This window comes from Podarcis pityusensis, assembly GCF_964106645.2.
Source record: "Podarcis pityusensis genome assembly, chromosome: 5".
NCBI lineage: Eukaryota > Metazoa > Chordata > Lepidosauria > Squamata > Lacertidae > Podarcis > Podarcis pityusensis.
The window spans coordinates 82,165,740-82,192,162 of NC_138032.1; the positions used below are offsets into that span (position 1 = coordinate 82,165,740).

The 26,423-nt window shown below is 44.4% G+C and overlaps 1 protein-coding gene and 1 long non-coding RNA gene across 13 annotated transcripts in view; one reads left to right on the plus strand and one right to left on the minus strand.

Moving 5' to 3' along the window:
* ZMIZ1 (zinc finger MIZ-type containing 1) overlaps positions 1–17,424 on the minus strand; it is a 386,929-nt gene extending 369,505 nt beyond the window's left edge. For 7 of the 12 annotated variants that reach the window (XM_081007653.1, XM_081007652.1, XM_081007657.1 and 4 more), the window contains exon 1: positions 17,032–17,418. The gene's annotated coding sequence lies outside the window, so the exon portion shown is untranslated. Of the gene's footprint in view, positions 1–1,421; positions 1,442–17,031 lie in introns of those variants that run through there. The other 5 variants (XM_081007649.1, XM_081007643.1, XM_081007655.1 and 2 more) reach the window with 3 other exon arrangements.
* LOC308478288 lies at positions 14–1,495 on the plus strand. The gene is made up of 2 exons (XR_013987023.1): positions 14–740; positions 1,187–1,495. It is a non-coding gene; the product is annotated as an uncharacterized lncRNA (long non-coding RNA).
* Positions 17,425–26,423: the final 8,999 nt, after the last annotated feature.

The following is a 26,423-nucleotide window of genomic DNA, read 5'->3' on the forward strand; positions in this document are numbered from 1 at the left end:
AGATTTAACTGGGGCATTGTGGTGCACTGCTGTCAAGTAAACACGCAAGGCCACTGAAAAGGGGGACGACTAGGAAGTACTTTGCACAGAGCTCTCTAGGACCTAGAGCTACCAGCCAATTAAGCAATTTCTATTGAGTGCCTGCATTTTAACCAATTAAGCTTTTAACTCTAAGTGTATTGACTTATATCTCGCATTTTGTTCAGTACGTTAGCTATCTTCAGTACAACAGTACATGTCAGTAACAAAGTCAACCTCAAAAAACAAGTATAACTTTAATGCAATGCCCCACCTGTTCAAAATGTATTCTCAGAGATTAAAGATGGCCCCCACTGATTATCATAATCTAAAGCTAATTAATCTATAACTTCAGCCCAAGCTAAATATCAATAAATTCCACTCTAAAACTACCTTAAGATATAAAAAAATAGAGAGAAATTTCTACGCCAGGGATTGGGTTACCAACCTTTTTGGGGGGACCATGGGCATATTTGCAACCTGGAGAACTGGCAGTCAAGAACACATTGCAACCTATGTTCTATTGGCTGCAATGCAATGCTAATGGCCTATAAGCCAATGTGACATCAGGCAAGATCAGCTAGAAACCATTACTCCTTCAGTGGGTGAAGAGAAAGGCAGAGACTTAAAAATGAGAGAAAGGAGTTAACAGGTCAAGAAGGAAGGGATTGTTCAGCTTGCTCTGGAAGGAAGCAGAGAAAGCAGCCTAGTTCTCACTTAAGGTAGTTAACCTGTTTTTAACTTTTCCCATTTGGGACTGTAGGGGGGTCTCATGTAGCTGAATACTCTTATCCTTCACATATAAAACTAGTGTGATGGTGAGAAGACTTAGGTTGCAACCCTTTCTCCTGAGAAATTAATCCTCTGTGTTTATGGTTCCACATGGGTTTCCATGTGTAAGAGGCTCCATTTACAGTGGTACAGCTTAGACTAAATTTACCCCTCAGTAAGAACTTGGTGGAGCAATGAGGCAGAACAGCAGGTTGGACTGCAGAACGAATTAGGGGGAGGAAGTTGGGAGCATTGCTTGATCTTAAGAGCCCTGGCTGGCAACTGGTTTTTAAAAATAGGAGATATATTTTCAATTGTGCATTCAGTCAATTGAGCATGAGAGATAAAGGGACAGCGATATTGGCTACATTTACAATTCACTGCATGCCAAACACAGGCAAACTTCTCTTTGGACCACCCACCCTGCAGCAAGCAGTGACGCAACATCAAATTCTGAAATGCAGGCACTCTTCATGGCAATTCCCATAGCCACATCCCTTCTTATACAACAAAAAAGGGAAGTTTTGAGCAATGTAAAGTTTGAGCAATAAGGAAGAGCAACAGGATTGCTGGGAAGAACTACTAGTCACGAAGACACAGGGGAACATCTGCAAACTAGAGGCTATCCTTACCCGACGTAGCACTTTTAAGAATTTTTCTTCAGAAATCTTGTGAACCGGTGAGATAAAGGATTTTTCACCCATTCTCCCCACCGTGTTTGTGGATACGTCATAAGAAAGATTGTAAGAACTGCTTCCATGGGGATTAATTTAGACCATTTCCGCTCTGCTAAGCGTCAGCTGATCTGCTCAGCTTCTTTGGTGGGTTTCTCTCCAAGAAAGATTGGCAAATCCTGCTCAGGGACATGACATCATAAACCACACTGTGAAATTAAGTGGTGACACTCAGTCCCTGCTCTCCCACACCACGGAGTGTGAGCTGCAGCAGAGTCATTCCACCTCTCAAGTACTCATTATCTGGCATTGCCCAAGGCTTGGCTCATACAGGAGAGAGAATAGTTGAGGTAGGCTAAAGAGACATTGACAATGCTTCTTGCCACTCATGCCCAGCCCTTGATTTGGGTCTTGGAGGCCCTTCAAGGCTCTACCAAATAGTCTGTTCACTGGGGGGGGGGGAGAGATAAGTCAAATTGTTTTTAGCCTGTGTCATGACTTTCAGAGCTTCTTGGACTTGGAAGGTACCAGTTGCCTAGTCCCCTCCCAATCAGGTTCTTTTGCTGGGAACACGTAGTCCTGCCACATTTCTGCATCAAGTATAATAAGATAATTCAATTACTCCCAGTGCCTCATATGAGATGACCATAGATTCTCTGCATAAGTCACTCCTCTGGACATGCCTCCTCCCACATGGGCCACACATCTTGAACAGTGACCCAGGAAGAAGAAGAGGAGGAGGAGGAGGAGGAGGAGGAGGAGGAGGAGGAGGAGGAAGAGTTTGGATTTGATATCCCACTTTATCACTACCCTAAGGAGTCTCAAAGTGGCTAACAATCTCCTTTCCCTTCCTCCCCCACAACAAACACTCTGTGAGGTGAGTGAGGCTGAGAGACTTCAGAGAAGTGTGACTAGCCCAAGGTCACCCAGCAGCTGCATGTGGAGGAGCAGGGAACCGAACCTGGTTCACCAGATTACGAGTCCACTGCTCTTAACCACTACACCACACTGACTCTCTTTTCATGCAGAAACTCCATGGGGCAGGTTCTTCTGAAAGTGTGCAAAATCCATACCGTTACACACTCTAAATTCAAACATTTTTTCAGGTATTAAGATAGAGTGTGCCTCCTGTATTAATTAACATTCCCCATGGGAAAAACTATCTGCATCAGTGTTCATGGCCAAAATGTTTAATAGATTCAAGCATCTACATCAAAAGAACAATGTCAAAGAGGTTACAATGGATATGATAACTAATGACACTAATGACAAAATAAAAACAAATAAGTCACCAAAGCCAGATGGCATTCACTCCCAAAGCTTTTCCGAAGGAACTCAAATACTAAAGTGTATATATTGTAACAACACAACAAAAATCATTCGTCTCTTTAAAAATAAACCTTTGACCTTTCTCAAAAGGAGCCCAAGTATGTTTGTTGTGTTCAAAGTAATATATTTCGTAGGGATCCTGGAAATAGAAGGAAATAAAGTGCAAAAGGATACAACCTAGGATACAGAAAGTTGCTGGTGGGGCTTATACCAGCTTTCATTACCCCAGGGAGGAGATTTTCGGTTGGGATCAGATATGAGAAACCAGGTACAAATCTCTACTCAATTATGAAACTTAAGGGTAGACAGGAACAAATCACCCTCACAATGGAGTGCAAGACATTGCTTCTCAGAATTAAGTCCCCCTGCTATCAATGGAGCTTGCACCCAGCGAAGTGAGTGCAGAATTGCAGCCTTAGTCCACCTGTCACGTGTGTTGAGTAGATGAAAAGAAGTACCCCAAGTTCCATGGACAGTGAATGTATAAAAATATAAGATAGTGTAAAGCTCACAGGAAATAAAAACCAAGAACTGCATGGCCTGCCACAGTGAAAAGGGCAAATTCAGTGTCAGGAATTATTAGGTAACAAGCGTCATAATGAAGTCAACGAGGTAAGTGGGTATAGTGTTACAGCCTAAAAAACCACAGCAATTTTATTTATTTTTATGACTACCTTGCTATGTTTGTAACTATATAATATTTTTCATATTGCCAGCTGCCTTGAGCATTGTTTTAATTGTGGAAAAGCGGCATACAAATAAAATTATGGTGATGATGATGATTTACTTTCAGTTTAGAGATTCAGTCCACTCCCTGCCCCGAACCCTGCAATGTGACTAAGCAGGACATGATAGAGGTTTAGAAAGGTATAAACAGTGGATGCAAAAAGGCTTTTCACTCTCACAGCATTAGAACATGGACTGGAGTCATCCAGTGTAACTGACTGACAGTATAGGGATCAGGAAAGACAAAAGAAAGTGCTTCTTAGCACAATGCACAATTAACTTACAGAGTTCACTACCACAGGATGCAGCAATGGCCACTAGCTTAGATGGCTTTCAAAAAGTATTAGACAGATTCGTGGAAGACAGGCCTGGCAATGCTCATTAGCCAAGATAATTAAATGCAACTTCTGTGTTTGGAGACAAGTTTATATCTGAATAGTTGCTGCTGCAGAACTCACAAAAGGCAGTTGTTGTCTTTATGGAAGGTCTTGACCCTTTTAGACCACAAACCTATAACTTGCGTACCTTGGAGTAAAGCCTCATTTTGGGCTCCCTCAAAACATCTGACTGGTGAGAGCTGAAAACATTATGGTGGACCTTTGGTCTGATCCAGTAAAGCAATCAGAAGGATGAATGCCAGATTTAAACAGCTTTCCAGATTAATATATTTAGAGCTTAGCTTAAGATGTTATGCCAAACCATGGTGTTTACTAACCATAATTTATTTTTCCCTGCTCAACAATCCAGCTTCTAGGTTCAGATACCTCTAAAAGCACAGTAGTGGTTGTAACTATGGTTTGTCAATTCAGACAGCATAACAAACCATAGTTAGCACAAACCCTAGTTTACTATTCTGGTTTGTCCACTGAATGAAATCAAATCATCATACTAAACTATTAAGCTCCCACAAGCCTAGCTTGACATGTTTTCTCAACTGAGCTGTTGTGATTCCTAAAACAGTCTGAAATTTCTTGAAAGACTGATACCCTCTCCTGCTTTGGAGCAAGGGGATTCCTTGGCTTCTGTGCTGATGAGGCTCTCAGAAAAGAGGAAGAGCAGGGAAGGTGGAGACCAGACAGTGGAGAAGCAGGGTCTTGGTAACTACCAATTTTAGATTGGCTACTAAGGCCAACCAAAAGTTGCGGAGTCCTCATTTTAGCAATAAAGGTGGACAAAATGTAGAAAACCTGAATGTGACTGGAAAAGTGGAAGAAGAGGCAGCTAGTTATGTAGAGAACAAAATGAACAGCAATTCCTTCCCCTAAACCTGCTGTTTAAGAAAAAAAACTACCAGGTTTATGTGCATCTCATAATATAAGATTGGAATGACGGGGCAGTCGTGATATAGTCAATACCACAAGTCTTGGGGCATTTAACCCACTCAGGCTGTAACTGGTAGGGAGGAAAAGGTGTCCACCTGTCCCAAGATAGTATCCTGCTCTGGAATTTCCTCCACCACCTCCCAATTTAAGGTACCTGCATCTTCAAAGGGGGGCCTTCCCCATAGATTAAGAACCATTAGATGAAGACACACACACAAAAGTGTTACTTGTGAGGAAGAATAATGAAACATGCAACCTTGATTTTGTTACTTTCTGGGCAAGAGGTATTATATTAAAAATCCTCACAAACAAAAAACTCAGCAGCAGCTTTGACAGTCAAATACTTTTATCAAAATAAGCAGCCATACAAATCTTTGTACACTTATTCTTATCAGCAGAAACCAACTGTCATAACTTTCACAACCAGCAAGCAGCTCTTCATCTTTAAACGTTTCTGAAATCAAGTGTCTGTTTCTGACCAAAAGCAAACCGTACTCGTCTTACATAAGTCATTAACAACACGGTAACATTATCTTTGTCATACATAAATTATAGTGCATCTTCAAGGTAAGACAAGCTCTTTTAATTTGATTGCGCTTATTCCATCTTTACACACATGCTAAACGTTTCCTAAAATTATCACAAGATAAAAATGTCTGCCAACATCCATCTTTCTGAGCTTAAAAGAAACAAACAAACATGCACAATTCATTATGTTTGGCAGAACTACCACACACCCAACCAAAATCATGTTGTCAGACCTATTTCCCAGGCAGCAGATGACAGGGGTAAAAACAGGAAACAGGAGCATGTATTGGTTTCAGAGCCCAAATACCAAGCCTGACTTGGAAATATTCCTGACCTGACCTGGTTTATTGGAGGAAGGAGAGTTCCTTGGCAGTTCTCATCTTTTGGCCAAAGCAGAATTGGGACACAGGCTCAATCTCTGCTCAGGTCACCAGTTCAAGTCCACGTTGGAAAATCTGCGCAAACTGAGAACATGTGCAGAGGTTGAACATGCACATTGCCTGGTCTCCAGATGATGTCCAAGAATGAGCATAAGAGTATCAGGTAGCATACTTGTAACCCAGTCAGGGTATACATCCTCACATCTTAGGAGACATGAATTTTGCCCAGCCAGTTTGGAATCTATGCATATCATTTAGGCCAAAGGAAGCTAAGCTGTGATGCTGTTGTACTCCCATGAGCCCTGCCAGCATAATCAATGGTCAAGAACAATGGGAGTGGTGGTCCACCCACAGGTCAAGACACTCCCAATCTGGAGAATGTACAAAATACATCTGATTTGTGTACATTCTCCACCATCCACTAGTGCATTTAACTTCAACCTTTTCAGACCCAAGACCTACTTTTAACCCAAACATGCATGTGGGAACCTATTTCTTAATCTTTTACCATATATTTGCATGGTGGTAGCGCTCCTGTTGCGACCCACCAACTGAAGACCAGTGCATTAGTGGCTTTCTATACAGTCTGGACAATTTGGAACATTTCTTGTTCGCATTTCAGTCTATATATTAATATTCCTTAATATGCCTATTTATATTTCATTACTAAAATACTAATCAAAAAGACAAATGCATACGGATAAATTAGACTAAAGATTGTTGCCTGTCTCATACTACATATTATTGCCTGATTCATGGGAAACATTGTTTCATGCCCAGGAGGAGAAGAGAAGTATCTGCTTCTGATTTTAAACTAACCACAGTGTGTTAGTGAAAACAAGACAGAATCTGAATATCAGGACGCTCGCTTGGTGTCTCCATCCCATAGGTCTGTGGAGTATATGGCCACCAGAGACGGGGCCTTCTCTGTGGTGATCCAATGGTTTTGGAACTTCCTGTAGTTCAGATCTGTAACACATGAGGGTTTGGGGAAGGTCCTAAAGACTTGAAATTTTTCTATGTTTTTAAAGGTTCTTGTTTTTATCTGTAAGCTGTCTTGAGTCCCATCAAGGAAAAAGGCATTGTATAAAGTTGTTGTTGCTGTTGTTGTTTGAACATCAGGAAGCCTTGATTTCCTGCAACAACAGAACTGAGTCCCTGTGTTTGTGCTTAACCATTATTTTGCTACTTTTAACAATATTAATGGGATACTTCATTAAGGTGCAATTACATGATGTTGTTTTGCGGCCAGCTTGTTCCCAAACTACGATTTGCTAATAAATAGTTATGGTAGAGTCCGTTTTAGGATTGGGGGGAAAATCAGTGTAGGATCACCTCTCAGTCCCTACTTTATGTTAGCCTTTCAGGGAGCAATGAGTGTCATGGACAATGGAAAGACAAAATGTATACCCTTCCCATTTCAAAACAAATACAGTGTCTGAAAGATTGGTTGTGATTCCCACAAGGTGGCTAGGCTGGCAAAAGCAAGTACTACCTGAATGTTTTCCTACTCCAGCAAAGCAGGCTTGGAGCAAACAGTAATGTCTCTGACCTTGTAACAGATATCAAGTGGGGAGGAACTGAATGCTGCCTCTGAAAGGGAGATAAGATTCCAGTGCCAAGCAGGGAGCAAATCACAGAATGGGTGGTGTGTGATTTCAGCAAGCCAGGCTATAAAGGACTGCAGAAAAGATGCCCTCATATGAGGACATCTGTTTTATAAATCAGCTTTCCACCAACCCCCGACATAAATGTTTAGCTGGATGAAAATCAAATTCCTTATGCAGACAAACTGTCAGGATTGTCAGCCATGATCAAGCATCAACCACAAGCCCTCCTCACAAAGACTCAATATCTGCAGAAAACCATACAGGTCTTCTAAAGCCCAAGAACCTTTGCCCCATGTACCGTCACCACCCTTTCTGGTCCTGGTATAAACTTCTCCTTCATGTGGGCAGACTTTAGCCTGATCTACGCATGCAACGGAAGTGAGGAACTATAAACCTAAGGTGATAGAGTGGACTGTGCCACTTCAGACTGCAGTGTTTTTTCTCTTTTTTATTGCAGCATTTTTTTATATTATTACTATTATTGCCTGTCCAGAAGAATTCCCTGAAAGCAAAATTAACAAGACCAAATCTCCCAAGACAGCAAGGAGTACTCTAACACAGCTATCCCTCTGCTATGCTAGTCCCTCCCCGCCGCCCGCCACTTTAAAATCTTTCATTCTTAAAGTCAGCAGAGGTAGCAAACATTTAAAAGTAACAAAATCATTCTGATTCTTACTACAAAAAAAAGCCAAAGCAGGCCAGCACTGTGTCCATGGATTACAGCTCCTGAGGGTATCGCTGATTCTCTTCAAGGAAACCATGGAGAAAGAAAGTGAGAACTCTCTATTGTTCCTGTGTGTGTGTGTGTCTGCTGCGCTAGTTTCCTCCTTGGAAGAAGATACTGGAGTATTGAATAGCAACATTGCAATTATTATTTCATTTACGGCATCCACTTCCATTCTAAAGTGGCATAGTCTGTCCTACCCTGCATTCTGCTGCTTGTGTAACGGAGCAAGGCCATTGTCAGCACAACTACACACCATAGTCTTGCTTGGCCTGTTCATGAAAACCTACCCCCAGTCACCCACTCAGTTTCCCCCCAGTTCTATGAAATAGCAAAATAAGATTCATTAAGGTGTTCTGCGGGGAAGCATGCAGCTTAGTGGGACACAAGATGTGCAGGCATGACCTCCAATCTTGAATTTGCATATTCCTACAATATCTATGCAAATTTAGGTTATTCCCATTTTACGAACTGCAAACCAAGGCAGATATACAGCACGTTTTCAAATGGACCAAGCCTTCCTAGTGGTGCAGCAACAAAACCAACAGCACATATGGTTCAAATTGGATGGGGGACCCCGTGTTGAGATTGCTGTGCTGCAGGGCGTTGAACTAGATGACCCTTGAGATCCCTTACAATTCTGTGATTCTATGTGGACCTCATTCATGTAGAATTATTATTATTATTGATTTAATTTGTATACTTCCCTATATCCGCAGGTCTCAGGGCAGTTCACAATATGGCAAACCATCCACTTCCGATCACAAACACAAGCTCAGGCTTGAATGCAAGGAGAAGAGATTAGCAACTTCTGGTGCTGGGTTGTGGCAAACCATAGTTTCCCATTTTGCCTAAACCTGACTAACTATGATTTGAGCAAAAACAGCATCAAAACATGCTTTGGGTTTCTGCTTCCTTGGCAAATTGTGGTTTCCCACAAATCAGCAATGGAAGCTTCTGTTCTACTTTTTGGGAAGGCGGAGAGAAGAGCTTAGGGCACAACGCCTCCAAATCTCACAGGCTCTGAATTCACTGCTGCTTGTTTGAACAGATTCAACAGCATCAATATTAGGAAGGCAAGTTTATCAGTTATTGTTAAGGAATAGTGGGGGGGGGGGGAGGACATTTCCTGCCGAACATTGTACTTGGAAAGAAAACTGACATATCGGTTCCTACACAGTATGTTTGATTCCCCCTTCTGCAGTAAACAGAGCAGTCTTGGTGGGGGACAAAGTTGATAAAGTGGACAAATGCAGGGAGAATTGTCTGTATATTAACCATGAGAGTCAAGACGCATGCCAGCACCTTCACAGAGAAGACATTCTACACCTATAATTCTTGCACAAGGTAGCCAATAAGATGCCCTCCTGGTGCTGGAAAGCAATTCCCAACAGCCGAAGGATGATGGGAGATGCAGCTCTAGACATCTGGAAGATACCACAGTGGCTATCCCTGTCCTAGAGTTTAGGAACATCAGAAGAGGCTGTGCACCGGAATTTCTCCTGTTGAGAAAAGGACAAATTCTGCTGTTTGGAGCAGGATCATTCTAGTAGTGGCACTGCAGCTGTGGAATTTCCTCCCCAGGGAAACCCACCAGGCTTTCACTCACTGTAGAGTTTTAGGCAGCTTGGGAAAATATTTTTTTTCACTTAGATCTTTAGTTCATGAATGCTTTTATTAGGCTATGTTTTTGCTATTTGGGCACCTGTATTTGTTGATTTTATATTCATCTTCATGTTTAGCCAGTTATTGGTTTAATCTGCATACCCTCTTAAGAAGGCACATGTAAAAAAAAATGGATTGTGAGAAAATTAAGAGCTGATTAGTGTTCCGTACTGCTCTTGCAATTACTTGGACACATGTTTTATTTCTTCTGTGCTGTAAAACACTTATTTGCTTGTTGGGGTTTTTTGGGGGGGGGGGTATGAGACCAAATTTCAGAATCCACCCCTCCTATAACCAGTGTTCCTTGCGGAAAGCGTTGCCTACAGTTGTATTCACAGTTAGGAAGCATTTTTACCATACAACCTAACTCTGTTCTGAAACCATTTCCCCCACTGCTTTTTTCTCCTTCACTTGATGACAGTAGTAAACAAATCTGCAGACTGAACAGTGGTCTGGTGAGCTTCCTGAAACCCAAACAGGAGGAACTCTCTCATTCAAAGGAGTATAGTACTGCAGCAAACTTCAAAGATTTCTCTCTGCATTCTTGGCCACTCACCTGAGGACCCCTTCATGTAACTAGAACAGCTAAAGGAAGCTGTAGGATGCTCATGCTAACTTCTAGCCATGTCAGTCCCAACGCCATGCCCTTTCACATACAAGAACAGCCATGGCTTGATTTCCCTTTTTTGGCATGTCACTGGAAGTCTAGCTGTAGGTTCACAATGCCATGCCAAAAAGCTGACCCAGGCTGTACTCAATGGCGGTTGTGTGCACACAATTGCCTCACCACAAGCTGATGCCACTGGAAGTCAGTGTGAGTAGACGGGAAATGGTTGCTGCCAGAGGATGAACCCATCATGTGAACACCATGCAGTTGTTAAGAACATGAAATCCCAAACCCCAACAAGCTTTGGATAACCAGTGCTGGCTGCATTTTTGTCCCACTATACATGGTGCTGGAGGAGACTCTTGAGAGTCCCATGGACTGCAAGAAGATCGAACCTATCCATTCTGAAGGAAATCAGCCCTGAGCGCTCACTGGAAGGACAGATCCTGAAGCTGAGGCTCCAATACTTTGGCCACCTCATGAGAAGAGAAGACTCCCTGGAAAAGACCCTTATGTTGGGAAAGATGGAGGGCACAGGGAGAAGGGGACGACAGAGGACAAGATGGTTGGACAGTGTTCTCGAAGCTACTAACATGAGTTTGACCAAGCTGTGGGGAGGCAGTGGAAGACATGAGTGCCTGGCGTGCTCTGGTCCATGGGGTCACGAAGAGTCGGACACAACTAAACAACTAAACAACAAACAACACCACAGATGTGACTAGATGCAAAGGAGACGAGTGCTTCTGTACCATTAACAACTAAGTAGAAGAGCATTTAATCAGGTGCATCTCTCTGCCCACACCTGGGCATTACAAGGCACACCTTCCCACCCCAACTTCTTTTTCATCTACTATTTCTCCATGCTCCTGGCAGCATATATGATGTGACCCACAAATGATCCTGCAACGTACGTCAAGCTGAGCAATAGCAACTGGCACAAGGTGAGGTGCATGGCTGAGAAAGGAATCTGAGCCCAGGTCTCCTTGGGCTGACACTAAAGTCACATCCACACCATACATTTAAAGCACTGTTATACCGCTCTTAGCAGTCATAGAGAATCCTGGGCACTGTAGCTTGTTTAGGGTGCTACCCTCACAAAGCTACAGTTCCCATCACCCTTAACAAACTACAGTTCCTAGGATTCTCCATGAAAGTTAAAAGTGGTATAATAGTGTTTTAAATGTAAGGTGTGACATAACTCTTAAAAGGGACAATAGCCCCACTGTCCTTTGCATCTGATCACCCAATATGGGGAGGGGGGGGGTGACAGGGCATTTCCCTCCCTTCTCAGCCAGAGCTGTGACCAAATCCTATTTTAATAATCTAAAGCAAAACTCACCTCTACAGATTTTCCCCAATGAAATTATCTTTGACAGTCCCAGGGAAACCATAGATTCATATTCACAGAGTGCAGAATATATAAGCACATTCACTTGGTCAATACATTAATACCGAAAAGTCATTTTCTGCTGTCCTCTGACCCATATATTTTCACCTAAACTGAAAACAAAGCCAATCAAATTAGCTCAAGTACTTTTTTAGTCATTGCACTCACTCAATTCATAAACTGTATATGTACATCAAAGTACATACATTTCTTCATGTGGTAAAGTTATGTCTTGCACCTCCAACTCCCAAGAGTTCCTAGGGTGCCACTCAAAACAAATGCAATGCAATCTTCCACTGGTGGGCCTTTAACAGAGTTGGCAACATGTTTTATAATGGTGGTTGTTCTGCCTCTGCTTGCAAATTCTAATTAACTAAACTGTTCCAAACTTATTTATCTTAATGAACCATTTAAGATGCCAAAAATGTATGTGGGGTGGCGGGTCCGTGGAAAAGCAGCTTGAGTGTAGCAGCTACCACTACATCTAAAGAGACTTTTCAAAGCCTCCTGACAACAAAGACCCAAGTTTAGGAATAATAAAATCCAAAGAACCCATTTTTGAGACCTATGATACCTCCATCTTTCTGGTCATCAAATATCGGAGCTCCAAACCCCACAGGATTATAAAATTTGACAGTGGAGAATCATTCAGTACAAATAAAGCAGGTGTGGTAAGACCAGTAGTGCCTCATCCCATTATTGTACTGAGAGAGTGAAAAGTATATATGGTCCCGGGTTTGCATCAATGTAGCTATCCTATTATTTGAAACACATACTAAAACTGCACAAGACCTTACAGTCTCGCTCCACAGGGCTTCCACTGATAAAATCCCCCTCCTCCCCTCTCAAACACTTGGAGAAGGGGAGGTGCAAGTAGTATCACAAAAATCTTTGAGAACTCTGGCAGTGGAAGAAGCATTACATCAAGAGCAAATGTAACACACCGGAAAAAAATTCTGAGTAGAAACATATGTAGCAGAATTTTACTACTTAGAATTCCATAGTAACCCCTCTTTGGGGGGGGGGGGGATGATCCACAGAAGACACTTGTGTCTTGCCTTTCAGCAAGATACACAGCATTATTCATTTTGGCTTCCCCAGCGTGATCTTAAAAGTGTGCACAGGCTTAAATCTTGCACAGCAACAAACTCAACACACTTTTGTTGCTTATGCAGCAACAAACTCCTTTTGGAGAAAAAATTCTTTCACAGATGCATATTGGACACACTAAGCAATACTCAGTTAATACCAAGCTCAGTAATATTATTAAAGTTTTTTTTTGCTTTTTTACAAATGTCAAGTGTTAGGGACCACAAGCACTGCAAATCAATGGGATTCTCTCCTAAGTTTCCTCATCAAGTAAGACATTAAAGTCAATTGCCCTTTTACAACGAAAGCAAAATCTTCCCTTCAAGTTGAAATCATTTAAAAGACTGTCTTTGTTTATGACAGATATCCAGATCTGGCAACTAAACCCTGTTTTCCACAGAATTTTGGTGTTTCTGGTGTTGCTTTCTGCCTTTTTTATTTTTATTTTTATTTTTTTTGCTAGTGGGGGGGAACAGGGAAGAAAACCTGAACAAAGAAGACTTGAAAGAACCCAAGCTAATTTCTAGGTTTGAAATCACCAAATTTGCCAGTTAAGCAAATGAAAACAGTTCTTAGTAACTTGTGGTGGCTGGAAATTGTTTTTAAAAGTTTTGGGCCTAATCTCTAAATGTAGTAATTATTGCACTCATGAAAGCCCATTCTTGTTTAAGATCCCTCCCCTCAAGAAGACTCAAACCTTACACAGCTTTTTAAAAAGTGTCCCGCACCCCCTCCCCCAATAGCCTCCATACTCTGAAAACGATCAACCAAAAGCTTGCAACCAGTCTGAAAGTCACACGTGCTCCATTGCAAGACCTTGCTTTCAATGTGTCTTTTGTTTGATGGCTGGTGTTTCAACATCCTCAATCTGAACAGAAAAAGGTCAGCCCTAGTCTTCTGGCATTCATAAACCTGAATCAGGCCCTGCCAAAGGAAGATTGATGTTGTAGTAAATTTGCCTTGATCAAAAGCAGGGACAGTTGGAGGCAGAAACCAACTTTGCAAGATGAATCTCAATTCTCTCCTAAAGGGAGAGACAATAATGCTTAGAAGCATGTGGTTTAGCTAGACCCTTCAACAAAACCTTTCCCTCAGTGATATGTGCATATGTAGATTTGGGGGAGGGGGGAAAACATCTACAGCAGATTTGCAAATAGGTCTACATTTTTCTTTATAAGCCAAACACACAGACCGGTGTCAATCACTTATAGCTTAAAAGGAAAGGAGCGAGGAGGAGATCTTTCTCAAAACTTTCCTGGATGGTCACAGCCACATTTTTTTAATAATATAAATAAGAGGTTTCTCCTGTAGAACTTTAAATTTTTTAAAGATGCAGTAACTAATACTTCACAGCAGCCTTGCAAACATTCACTGAAGTTACCAGCCTGTCTAAAAACATTCCTGCCTTAGACGTTTGTGGCCAAAGAAGAATGAGAGCCAATCTTTAAAAAGCTTCCCTGTCTGATCGCTTGGAGGCATTTCTTACTCACCAGAGGCATTTAGGCAAGTGGCTATTTACAAGCCTGGGTACACTAACTGGGGAAGTAATATAACTTAAACCACCCATACGTCAAGCCGCTAGTCCTCATTGTTGATGGTTTGTTTGTTGCTTTATTCCCAAGGCAGGCCACATTTCTTTTTATGATATACATCCTCACAAGTACTCTTTGAGAAAAGGTAACGCTTTGAGGAGAAAGCAGCAGAAGCCAAGAGACAGCAACCTAATCCAGCAAGTCCACGGCTGAGCTTCCACTTGAACCTTGGTCCAACTCTAGCCCTTTTAAGGCTAGCACCAGGCTGGGCTTCCATTATCCCAGTAATCCTCCCTTGTAAACTCCCCCCCCCCGCCCCCAAATATCTAAAAAGTAATCATTACAACTTGGTGGAGGTGACTCCATCATTAACCTTTCCAATTCCAAAGGCCAAGTCCCATATTGCAGTTTAAAGGCGAGCTATGAGTTGCTAAACATGCTTAAAAGAAAAAACTGGCAGCTGGAAGCCCCACTTATCTAGAACTTGGGGCGCCAGAGCTTTGAACAGGCTTTTTGCCCTTTCAAATTTGATAAGCCCATTGCCTCACTGAGGCACACACTTGTATTCACAGTGCCTAAATAGCCATTTCATATTTGAAAGAAAGCACAGCTAGGTAGCACCCCAAGACTATACCCAGGCATTCATCTCTTCCCCCACCCCTCTACTCCTATTCCTGCTCTCTTACTGTCTCCTGGAAACCTTTGAGAGGGCATTTGTTCAAGCTGCCAAGTTAAATCCTCCACTCTCATGTCAGTCTGGGTGGGGGGAGCAGTCAGAACACCCAGTGTCTCTTAGGCCTGTTGAAGTCAATGCACAGATACACACTATTACTTTGGCCCTGGAGAATCATTAAGCCCTTTCAGATCAGTAACTAAAGACCAACATGTATATACAGTGCAGAAAAGCAGACTGTGGTGATGACAGGGGGCTGAGACTTTAAAAACTGGCTACCGTCTCAATTCCCTCTGTGACTGCAGGCTTACACATTTCCCAGCTACACAGGCTGTAGAACCACAATCAGGCAAAGAAAAGAAAATATTGTGTGCGGTTGTTCTCTTCCTCCTCCTCCTCCTCATTCCTCAGTTATTTAATGATGCTCATAATTATTAAGACAGAAGAAGGCAACAGGCATCTCAGAAGGTCTCCCTCCTACAACCAAAGTTAGCAACCAGATTAGAACCTTCACACGTGCGCCCAACACACACCTATATCCAAAAAAGTTTTCAGGGCAGGCGAAGAAACCCGACCAAGGAACTTTTAGGTCCCCTCCCATTATCTTCCTTTGGAAGTCGGCCTAGGAGACCTGCCCAAAAAGTTCGTGGCCAGGAATCCAAGGCTCAACTCAGATGGCTCCTATTTTTAATGTTTACATTCCTCAAGTGCCTTTTAACTGCCATGTTGCTTTTCGGGTTTTCTTTCTTTTTTTTTTTTCTTCCTTGCAGCCAGCTATAGCCCAAACTGCTCTCCCCTGAAAACGATTCCCTCGTTCCCTCTCCGCGCGCCCACCCTCGATTCACAGTACCAAGAAAGCAGGGGCTAGACGCTCCCCCCCCCCGCCCGCCACCTTCCTCCACTGGCTTCCTGGACAGATGAACGCGAGAGGGAGGGAGAGACGGGGGAGGCAGAGAGAGGGAGAGGTGGGGGGAGACCCTCCCCGCGCGCCCCTCCTGCCCGGCGAGAGAGGCCCCAAGTCCCAACTGGCTTTCAGAATCCAGACACAAGGAATTTGCACTCGCTCCGGCTTCCCACCGCCCGGAAAAGAAGCTCGGCGCCCCCTCCTCCCCCTCCCACCCACCTTTCTTACATCTTCCCCTGCAAACCCTCCTCCGGATCGATCGATTAGGCTCTCGCCGGGGAGGATCTTAAAGGAATCGCCTTTTCTCAAAACCAGTTAGCAAAAGTAAAAAAATAAAATAAAAAGCCGGCCAGGAGGGGAGGAGGGAGGCAAGGAGGGAGGGCAGGGAGAAAGGACAACAAAACAAAACCCCGAACCAGAAGCTCTCCGGATTATTTGAAACCTTCCTTTGTTTTTAGGGCGCAAGATCGCGGCTCCAACCCCTGCCAGTCAAGGGGGCCGAAATTAGGAACGTGGTTTGGGCTCTTCAAACTTGAGACGCGCGCACATAAAAAACACCTTTTGCCGATCTAGATGTATATAATTGTATAGGTCTCCTATCTTTTGCACTCATTCCGACCCACCCACGCTCTAACGTGCGCACCGCTTTTCGGTTCTTTTTTTTAATAAAAGCGACCCCCGGTAAACGTCTGGCTTCTTCACGCCTCCCCCCCCCCTTCACGATCGTAAGATGAAGCAATATATTAATACAGCAAACTAAGATTCAAGTCCATCCGCCTTTCTCCCAGGATCTCCCGGGTTTTGCCTCTGTCTCGCGAACCCCCCACATTGCCAAACGTAGAAACACAAGCTGCCCCTTTAAGAAGTCTTCACACTGTTTTCCTGGATTTCTTCTTCTCTGCCCCCCCCCCGCACCCGCGCCGCCGCCGCTTCCAATCTTCACACCAAACATAAAACATATCTATGGATCTCGGTGTATTTCCTTATCTCGTATTTACTTCCATTGTTTCTACAAACCTTGGCCGGAGTAACCCCCACTCCCCTCCAAAAAAAGCACAAGGAGATGTAAATGAACTGAGAGACGAAACTTACCTACAGACTGGGGGGAATGAGCAAGGCTTGCAAGAAGGAGAAAAAAATCATACGGAAGAAAGCAGGCAAAGCAAAATATTCCCTCTTTCCAGTGGATCTGCTGCAGGTCTGGTTCAGGTGGCTTTTTAAATTTTACTTTTAAAAAAATCTCTTATTTCTTGCCTTTAATATATGTATATATATATAATCTAAATTTAAAAAAAACCTCTCACAGACAGTGAAAAGGAGCTCAGTGTTAGTGGGAGAATAAGTGAATCAACTAGCAGAGAGCAGAGCAAGTTGAAGTGTCAAATTACATTGGCTATTTTATTACCAAAGGGCCCTGCTTCTGGCTGTTGGCAAAATCTGTCCCAGATTCCTATCTGAAAGGGAGCTGTCTCTCCTGGAAGGAAGCTTTTTCTCCCTGCATGTGCCTGTCTCCTCTTCCCCCCTCCCCGCCACCCCGCTTCCCACCGCACCTTCTGACCACCTAAAGTTAAAATCTTTAAGAGCCAAGTTGAACAACGCAAATAATTGTCTTTCGAGATTTCCCCCTCCCCTCCCCGCCACCCTCATCAAAGGGAAGAACTTCCTGTCGAGAGAAACCGAGCGCGGCGCGCACACCATTGCCCGACTGTTTATAAAAATTAATGAAGGGGGGTGTGGAGGGACACAGACACACACACCCTTTTGCAATTTCCAACCACCCCCCCCATAGAAAGACGTCCATAATCCAGTGCACTTTTAAACTGGCAACGTTTCCCAGTCTACACGGCCATTTAAGACCATTGTTTTACTCTCTGCGTGTGAATGGAAACCAGTGAGCTCTAAACATTTTGTATTTTGACACAGTCCTTGCGCGCGCGGGGGGGTGTGCTTTATAGATACATTATAGGAGGGAGTTTTGTGGGTTTGTTTTTTTTTTAACTAGAAAACCAGCAGCTTAATCCACGAGCCCCGCACGGTGTGTGCAGCCTGGACCTACTTACTAGGAGGTAAATCTCATTTAGGTGTAATAGGGCTTCCTCCCAGGTAAGACGAGCAACCCGTCGTCGTCGTCCCCTTCTATCCAGGAATTTAACCCACTTGAACCCAGCTGTGATTTACTTCTGAGTAAGCGCCAATAAAATCGGAAGGGGGGTAGCCAATGGCAGGAAACGCGTTGACTTTAAATGTATTTTTTTCCTCTTTAGGAAAAGTCCGATCCTTTAAGCGGGATTTGCAAGACGCCCAGCACAGAGAGGCGGAAGGAGGAGGCGAGGATGTCCCTAAATCTGCACAACACCCGGATCTTCCTCTGACAAGAACCGGGAGCGGGGAGAAGAGGGGAGTGGAAACCAGATCCCGGGAGGAGGAGCTGCGTGTGTGTGTTTTAATAGCAGAGCCCCGGTAGCGAGGAGGCTGGCTGCTGGGTCTCGATGTTAATTGAAAGAGAGGTTTGTGGATGTGCGCCTTTTTTTGTGAAAATCTCCCGACTACACAAGAGCTCTCGCTGGGGCTCCCTCGTCCTCCTTGCCTTTAAATTCGCAACCCGATCCAATGCCCCGTTAGGCGGCGGGGGAGCAGGCACACCGGCTCTTCTCTTCCTCTCGCCCTCCACCCCCGATTTTTAAAAGTATTTTTGGCGCGAGTCCCTTTTTTTGCAGCAGCAGCAGCCCGATCCCAGCGCACGTTTTCCTCGAAAGTCAGCGCCGGGTTTTTTTTTTTAAGTGGGGCTTGCTCTCTGCCCCCCCCCCTTACGCGTTTCACACACAGGGCTTGCATACAAGTTTAGGCGCACAATACCACCATCAGGCTGCCCTGAAAAGCTGGCGGATTCGGATCAGCGGAAGAAGCGAGGAGTTAATGAGCTCCAAATGGGGGGATTCCAGCCGGGTCTCCAATAGATAGATTGATTTAGATGACCACGCCAAATCGTCCTTGTCTTCTAAGAGCCCCGACCCTCCTTACCATCCCTTCGCTCCCTGACAAAATATTTGCAGGCCTAGCAATGTTTTACGACGAGCTATTAAGAAGTCGAATATATATTCCACGCCCGTCGAGTCCAACGGGGCTTGTTAGATTATGCAATTGAAGAGAAGCGATTTAAAGAGCGCCCAGGCTCCGCCCCGTTTCTCTTGGGGGGAAAGAGGGAGGAATTGATTTTGAAGCAAGTGGGGGGGTGGAATTATACACCCAGCTATCCCGGTTAACAGACACGGGGCCCGGTGCATCCTTTACTCGAAAGTAACAGAGCTCAGGGCCAAGTCCTATTGAACGCAAGGGGCCTTACTCCCGGGTACGTGGGGTCCGGATCCCAGACGTGGGTCTCACGGTGGGTGGGCTTACTCCGAGGTTCAGATTCGCAGCGTTCACACTTGGAAGGAGGCCCAGAGCTGCGGAGTTTTATAGTGCTCTTTATATGATCCGGCGGGACTTCTGCATTTAGGGTACATCTTGGCAGCGCTGCGCTTTAATTTCCGCAGATGGATCAAAGAAATCTCGAGGCGTCTTTTCAATCCTCTTTGCAGGGGGTCCTTTAGAGCTGCCGTCGCAAACCTAGCGCCCCCCCCCCCCCCGCTGTAGCAGACGGAAGTTGTCGTCCGCAACATTTGGAGGGCGCCAGGTTGCCGACGGCCGGGTTTCCCCGTGCTCTCTGACACCGCATCCCTTTCCCCTCAATTAAAGACGCCTTTAACCGATACAATCTGACTCCTCTTCCTTGGCAACCCCCCTCCCCCCCAACCTAAGTCCTCTGCACCCCTTCAAAATAATGCCCATTTAAAGAGTTGGATGCCACCCGAACCGAAGGAGAGCGCCTGTTGATTTTATTTTTGTAAGAGTTACCTACCCACGCAACAATCTGATGTGCAGCCCGATCCGGTGTTTATTCGGAAGGAGGTCCCACTGAGTTAAAAGAGATTTCCAAGTGAAAAGGCGTAGCGTTATCTTTACTTGGCAGTAAAATTCACGTCACTCGGTGGAACCTCCGGGCAAACAGCAGGCTACATATTGTGCTCTGAAGGGCTTGAATCTAAGTCCTGAGTAACACCGAGATCCTTACTATTGTTAGCTAGAAGTTGAGCCCCATTGAGTAGATTAATACTTATGATCAGGCTAGAAATCTACTTAAATTCAAATATTGAGATCTATGGAGGAAGGGCGGTATACAAATTTAAATAACAACATTTCAGGAAAACTGGGTAGTGGTTCTTTATTTTCTCTTCGCCTCCCTACTATTCATTCACCCCAACGGCCCTACGGTACAGATTGCTATGTTCCTAATTAACCCTAATCCCGAATTCCCAAGACCAACGCCAGTATTTCTGCCTCCCCTTTGCTTTTGTGAAGGGGTGTCTGAAAAGCCCTACACCAGAAAAGAGGGCTGTGTGTCTCTGTGTGTTAAGCTGTGAGCTCTTGGAGGACCAGTGGCTGAGTTAGGACTACGCAGGTCTTCTGGTCTACACAAATAAAGAATAAATACTGCCAGCAACTCAACAGCTCCCATCATGTGTGAGTGATACACGAGGGCCTTGGCTCCGTGGAAGAACATCTGCTATGCATGCAGAAGGCAGTCCCAGGTTCAGTCCTCAGCATCTCCAGGGAGAGACCCCATCTGAAACCCTAAAGACCCACTGAAAAAAAATCTAGAAAAAAATCTAGATGGAGCAGTGGCCTGACACGGAGGAAGACAGATTCCTAGGTTCCTATCCTGTGTCTGTTTACTCCACAGTAAGTTTTGCGGACCTCAGTGGGGCTTAAAAGGTAAAGGGACCCCTGACCATTAGGTCCAGTCATGGCCGACTCTGGGGTTGCGGCGCTCATCTCGCTTTACTGGCCGAGGGAGCCGGTGTACAGCTTCCGGGTCATGTCAGCATGACTAAGCCGCTTCTGGCGAACCAAAGCAGCGCACAGAAACGCCGTTTACCTTCCCGCCAGAGTGGTACCTATTTATCTACTTACACTTTGACGTGCTTTCGGACTGCTAGGTTGGCAGGAGCAGGGACCCAACAATGGGAGCTCACCCCGTCACGGGGATTCGAACCACCGACCTTCTGATCGGCACGTCCTAGGCTCTGTGGTTTAACCCACAGTGCCACCCACGTCCCTATTCAGTGGGGCTTACTCATCACTAAATAGGCATTGGCTTGCGTGCACTCAGGAGTGCCATTTTGAATAAAATACTGGGGGGGGGGCAAGGAAGCCCTGCCCCGCATAATTGATCATACAATGAGGTGCACACACACTATTTGGATGGCAATGTCCATTAATGGGGAGGGGGGAGCTCAAAGATTTCATTGGGGGTGCCAAAGGGGCCTCTGCCCCTAGGACTTGGCTCCTATGGCAGTCCCAATGGTGCCAGGGGTTCTTGCCTCCAAGTAAGCACGTAAGGAGCTGGGCTGCAATCCTACAAATTTACTTAAGGGCAAACCCCCATTGCTCTTACTTTCAGGCAAACATGAACAGGATCGCTTTCTGGAGGGTTGTTTGGGGTGGACAGGCTTGCCCCGTTCGCTAGTAACGCGTTAAGGGTGTGCGCGCGTGTCCTTTCCACCCACGAGGAAGGATAAGTGTCTTTCCCTTGCCCTGTTCCATCCTTAAAGCAAGGGAAAGTTCCCCGATGCTAACTGCAGCCTGCCACGGCTCCGATCCGGAGCTTGTGGCGCTATCCCGGGCTCCGCGTTTTGCAGGCAACCGCCGTGTCAGATGGAGAGCTCTGAATAACAAAGACAAGTTTGAGAGCAGCCGCAGCCGCAGCAGCAGCAGAGCTGGCTGAGTGACGTCAGGGAACAATGCCTGTGCCAACAGCTTTCCCTCTTCGCCACACACGCACACACTCGCACACGCACACACAGCAGCTCCTCCTCGGTCACACAAACAGGGCTCTGCTCTCGGAGATGCAGATCCTTAAAGGGACACTGGCCCTTTATGCCCCTCGGCTCTCCAAAGAGGAGCTTCTTTTTGCAAGCTCTTCCCACCTCCTTCCCCTTTATTTAGCCAGCCAGTTGAGCCTGGCTGCTGCTCTTGCTTTTAATCTTTTGAATCGCCACCTCGCTTGCCACTAATAATGCAGGCGAAGTTGTGTGTTAAGTGGGGACATGTCCCCCACCCCCAAAGGAAAATACAGTGGGATATTGTTTTCGTCTGGGTGTGTGTGTGTGTGTGTGTGTGTGTGTGTAGATAGCTGCTTTTTCATATGCCTGGTTAAGATGCTGTATTAAGACATAATTACAGATTGGTTGTTTCCACCATTAAATAGATATTTAAAAGTTCTCAGTCCTGCAACTTTCCCCAGACGTGATGGCTGAGCTTTACAGAGTAAACTCTTTCCAAAGAACTTTGTGAGCATAAAAGTAATTCTTAAGTAATTGATTTCCAGAGGGCCAGCCCTGTCAGTCTCTCGCAACAAAAGCAACAAAGAGTCTTGTGAGACCTTAAAAGACTTAGCAAATGTTATTCTGACATAAAGCTTTCAGGGACTGGAGTCCACTAGTCCACAAGAATTTAGGCAGTAATAACATTTGCTACTCTTTAAGGTGCCACAGAACTCTTGCCTTTGCCAACTAATTAAGTAATTAATTGTTTAATTAAAAAGTAGCCTGAAACCAAATAATTAGCTGGGTACTTCAAATTAATATGTGACATCTGCCCCCACCGCTCATTTTGATAAACTGCTTTGAGGTTTTATTGCAATTGTAGAGTCACAAAATTGTAGAGTTGGAAGGGACCCAGAGGGTCATCTAGTCCAACCCCCTGCAATAGGAATCTAAATATCTTTTGTCAAATAAATAAAATTAAATAAAGTTTGGACCTCATCACCCCTTTACAGCTGGCAGTGTACAAAGATAACAGAAGCCACAATGGGCAGGATCCATTATTATTATTATTATTATTATTATTATTTACTATGATCTCCTTTTGATGATTAAGTGAAAAAGTGGGATCTAAATGTATTAAATAAATAAATGAAACCTCCCTGTTAGGGTCCGAACTCTAGAGCAGCCTCCCCCAACATGAATGACCTCCAGCTCTTTTGCACTACAGCTCCTATCCCCCCTGGTCATGGGACACACTGGCTGGGGCTGATGGGAGTTGTAGTCTAAAAAAACAGGTTGGGAAAGGCTGCTCTAGAGCTATGTAATGATGACTCCCTGGTCTGCAACTCTTCTGAACAGGCCTTCCAAACATCCCTTGCCTACTCACTTCCTGCCAGCAATGCAAAACCTCTCCTGGCCCCTAGACCTTGTGTTGCATTTTTTGACCGAGTCCTGCTTTCAACTGGGCGCCACCTTTCCTCAGCACCATGCTTCCACCACCCATTGTCCTCAGAGCCACCCTGTCTCTGAAGCAGCCCACCCGGACGTTCCTTTCCCTCCACACATAACATAGACTCGGTGGTGGATTTTGGACTTTCAAATTTCAGCGGCGCCCTGTGCGACTTTTTGGTGCCCCCTGCCTCTTGCACTTCATTCTGCATCACTGTTGTGACGTCAGCACCCAGTGTTGCCAAACTAGTTGTGCTGACAATTTTCACTATGTGGCCGTTTTAAATTGTTCTTAATGTTTTGCTTTGTTGTTTTTTTTAAAAAATATATTTTTACTTATTTTATTTTTACTTGTATTGTTTTGCTGCTGTTTGTCTGCCTGGGCTCCCTGCAAAGGGTGGGATGGAAATTTAATAAGTAAATAATAAAGCCCTATCCTGGTCTCAAGGACCATGAGAATTCTTCATTCATTCATTCATTAGCATCAATTCTCTTCCTGCCTCAGTTTCCTCCTTTTGCCCTCTACTGGCTCCTTCATTTAAGGCATTCTCAGCAAAATACCTTCCGGAGTCCTCTTCATAGGTGCTGCCACCTGTGGAGAGGAGGTGCCTCCTGCTTCTCCTCCTTGCTCTTTGGTTGCTCGCCCAGAAAGGTGGTGGGTGAACAAAGCCAGTGGACTGCAATGTGGAGCAGAAGCAGCCACCATCGCTGCCTTCCAAACACGTTCGAGGAAACTTTTGCCCAATGTAAGCAGCGTGCAGAAAACCAGTGTCTAATATAAGCAATGCACAGTTGGTAACCCTTTTACCATCTATGGAAGACCTATTCTTTTCCTCAGATATAATCAGTTTTTAATGGTAAATGCAAATGGCATTGTGTGCCATATTACCATTTTCAAAGCATTTGCGCGCAGTGCCGCAAGTTTACAAGGTGATTATTTAATGAGCATAGTGCTTAGCAACAAGTTCCAATCTAAGAACAAAACTGATACGGTTAAGTGCCTATTTCCCCCTACCCATCATGTTTCACTTCCAGCATGAAGCACTCTTGTTGATTAGCGTGGCAGACTATGCGCCCTGCTGCTGGGGTACACAGATCTCTTATGGCACAGATAGATGTAACTCTTATTCTGGGTTAATCTGGAATAACTATCTTGATTATTTTTCCTCACCTTACTCATATGACCTAGCACAGTGGTTTCCAAACTGTGCTCCTGGGAGCCCTTGGGTTTCTCAGAAGTTAATCAGGGGTTCCTCAAAGAGAAGATCAGGGATGGTGGTGATTGGATTGACTGACTGATTACTAGTTCCATCCAGCGTGAATTACCTACAATTGTTAATAGGATTCTGGGCACGGTATGTTCTATGTTGGTCCCTATCTAACTGTGCATGCTATATACCATTTAATGATGATAATAATAAGGATTGATTTGAATACATCAGGTCAGTCATTTTAGTGAAATGGCCTATTGGTACATTCAAAAGTTTTTAAGCACTAGTTAAATGAGCAAGTTTTGATCATTTTCCTTCCTAGTATAGTTCTTTATAACACTAGTACAGAAATCTAGTTAGTTGGAGGTGTCAATCTCTAATTTTAGGTGATTTGTCACCTGTCTTCTTATCCATTTAATAAATTAACTGATTTAATTTAAATAAATCTGCATATTAAGAAAACTTCAACATAAATGCCCTATTGAGATATTTGAGGAAGTGTGAAACAATGTACAATTAGGCTAATTAATGCTGCTACTCATTGTTAAAAGGAATTTTCAAAGTATTTTGTTCCCTATTGAAAAAACACACCAGAATCACAACAGCCTCCAAAATGACTATTAATCTCAGCTCCATTAGTTCATACTGAAAGAATTGCACTGGCTGCCAGGTGCTGTTTTTGCGGATAAAGCTTTATACATTTTTGGACCAGGATATCTGAAATATCATCTCATCCCTTATATACCCAAACTGATCACTGCACTTCAGGTGTGGGCCTTCTGCATATACCATCTTATCAGGAAGGCTGTTCCACACAGTGGAGGAATTGGGCCTTTAGTGGTGGCACCTATCCTTCCATTAAACCTCTTGCAGAAGGGGCAACAAGAGAAGGGCTTCAGATGATGAATCCAGGGTCCGGATATATTCAGTCTGCAAATGGTGTTCCATTAGATGCTGGGGTCCTGAGCCCAGGTTAAAACCAACATTTGTAATTAGGCTTGGAAACATGGGCAGCCAGCACAATTACGCTAGAACTGGTGTTAGTCAAGCCATTAATTGATCAGAACTTTAGAGGTACAATCTTGCTGCGCTCACACACTGAAAGGAGTGTATGATGCTGTCCAATCATGACCCGTACTCCGGGGGCATTGTACTGGCAGGGCCATCTCCTCACTGCTAAGTGGAGCAATATCCACCAATATCAGGCTTTGCTGTGCCTCCCTTACAGATACAGTGGTATCTTGGTTCTTCCTGCACTCAACTGGAAGTCACGTCAGACATTTGGCTTCCAAAAAACATTCTCAGAACAGAAAACTCCCTTCCGGGTTTGTGGCGTTCAGGAGCCGATTTGTTCAGGAGCCTAGCCGTTTGACTACCAAGGTGCCACTGTACTCCTAGGTTCATTCTCACACAGGAGAAATCTACTCTCAGGCAGAGAAGTCCAGAAGCATGAGGGAGTATGAGCTTGCAGAGGTTGTAGGTAAAGTGTGCAAGGTTCCACCTCAACCTTGGAATGAAGAGCCAAACAGTGATGCTCCATGCCTGCTTCGTAGCTATGAACTGGAACGGGAGGGCTATACAAGATTTCACACTATACAAGATTTCACTTCATCTGCTAATAAGGATGCCCAGGTTCAAGACAAGAGGGTTCTTGTACCTTTAACAGTTGTGTAGAAGAACAAAGGTCTGTATAGTTAAAGCTATGGTTTTCCCAGTAGTGATGTATGGAAGTGAGAGCTGGACCATAAAGAAGGCTGATCGCCGAAGAATTGATGCTTTTGAATTATGGTGCTGGAGGAGACTCTTGAGAGTCCCATGGACTGCAAGAAGATCAGACCTATCCATTCTGAAGGAAATCAGCCCTGAGTGCTCACTGGAAGGACAGATCCTGAAGCTGAGGCTCCAGTACTTTGGCCACCTCATGAGAAGAGAAGACTCCATGGAAAAGACCCTGATG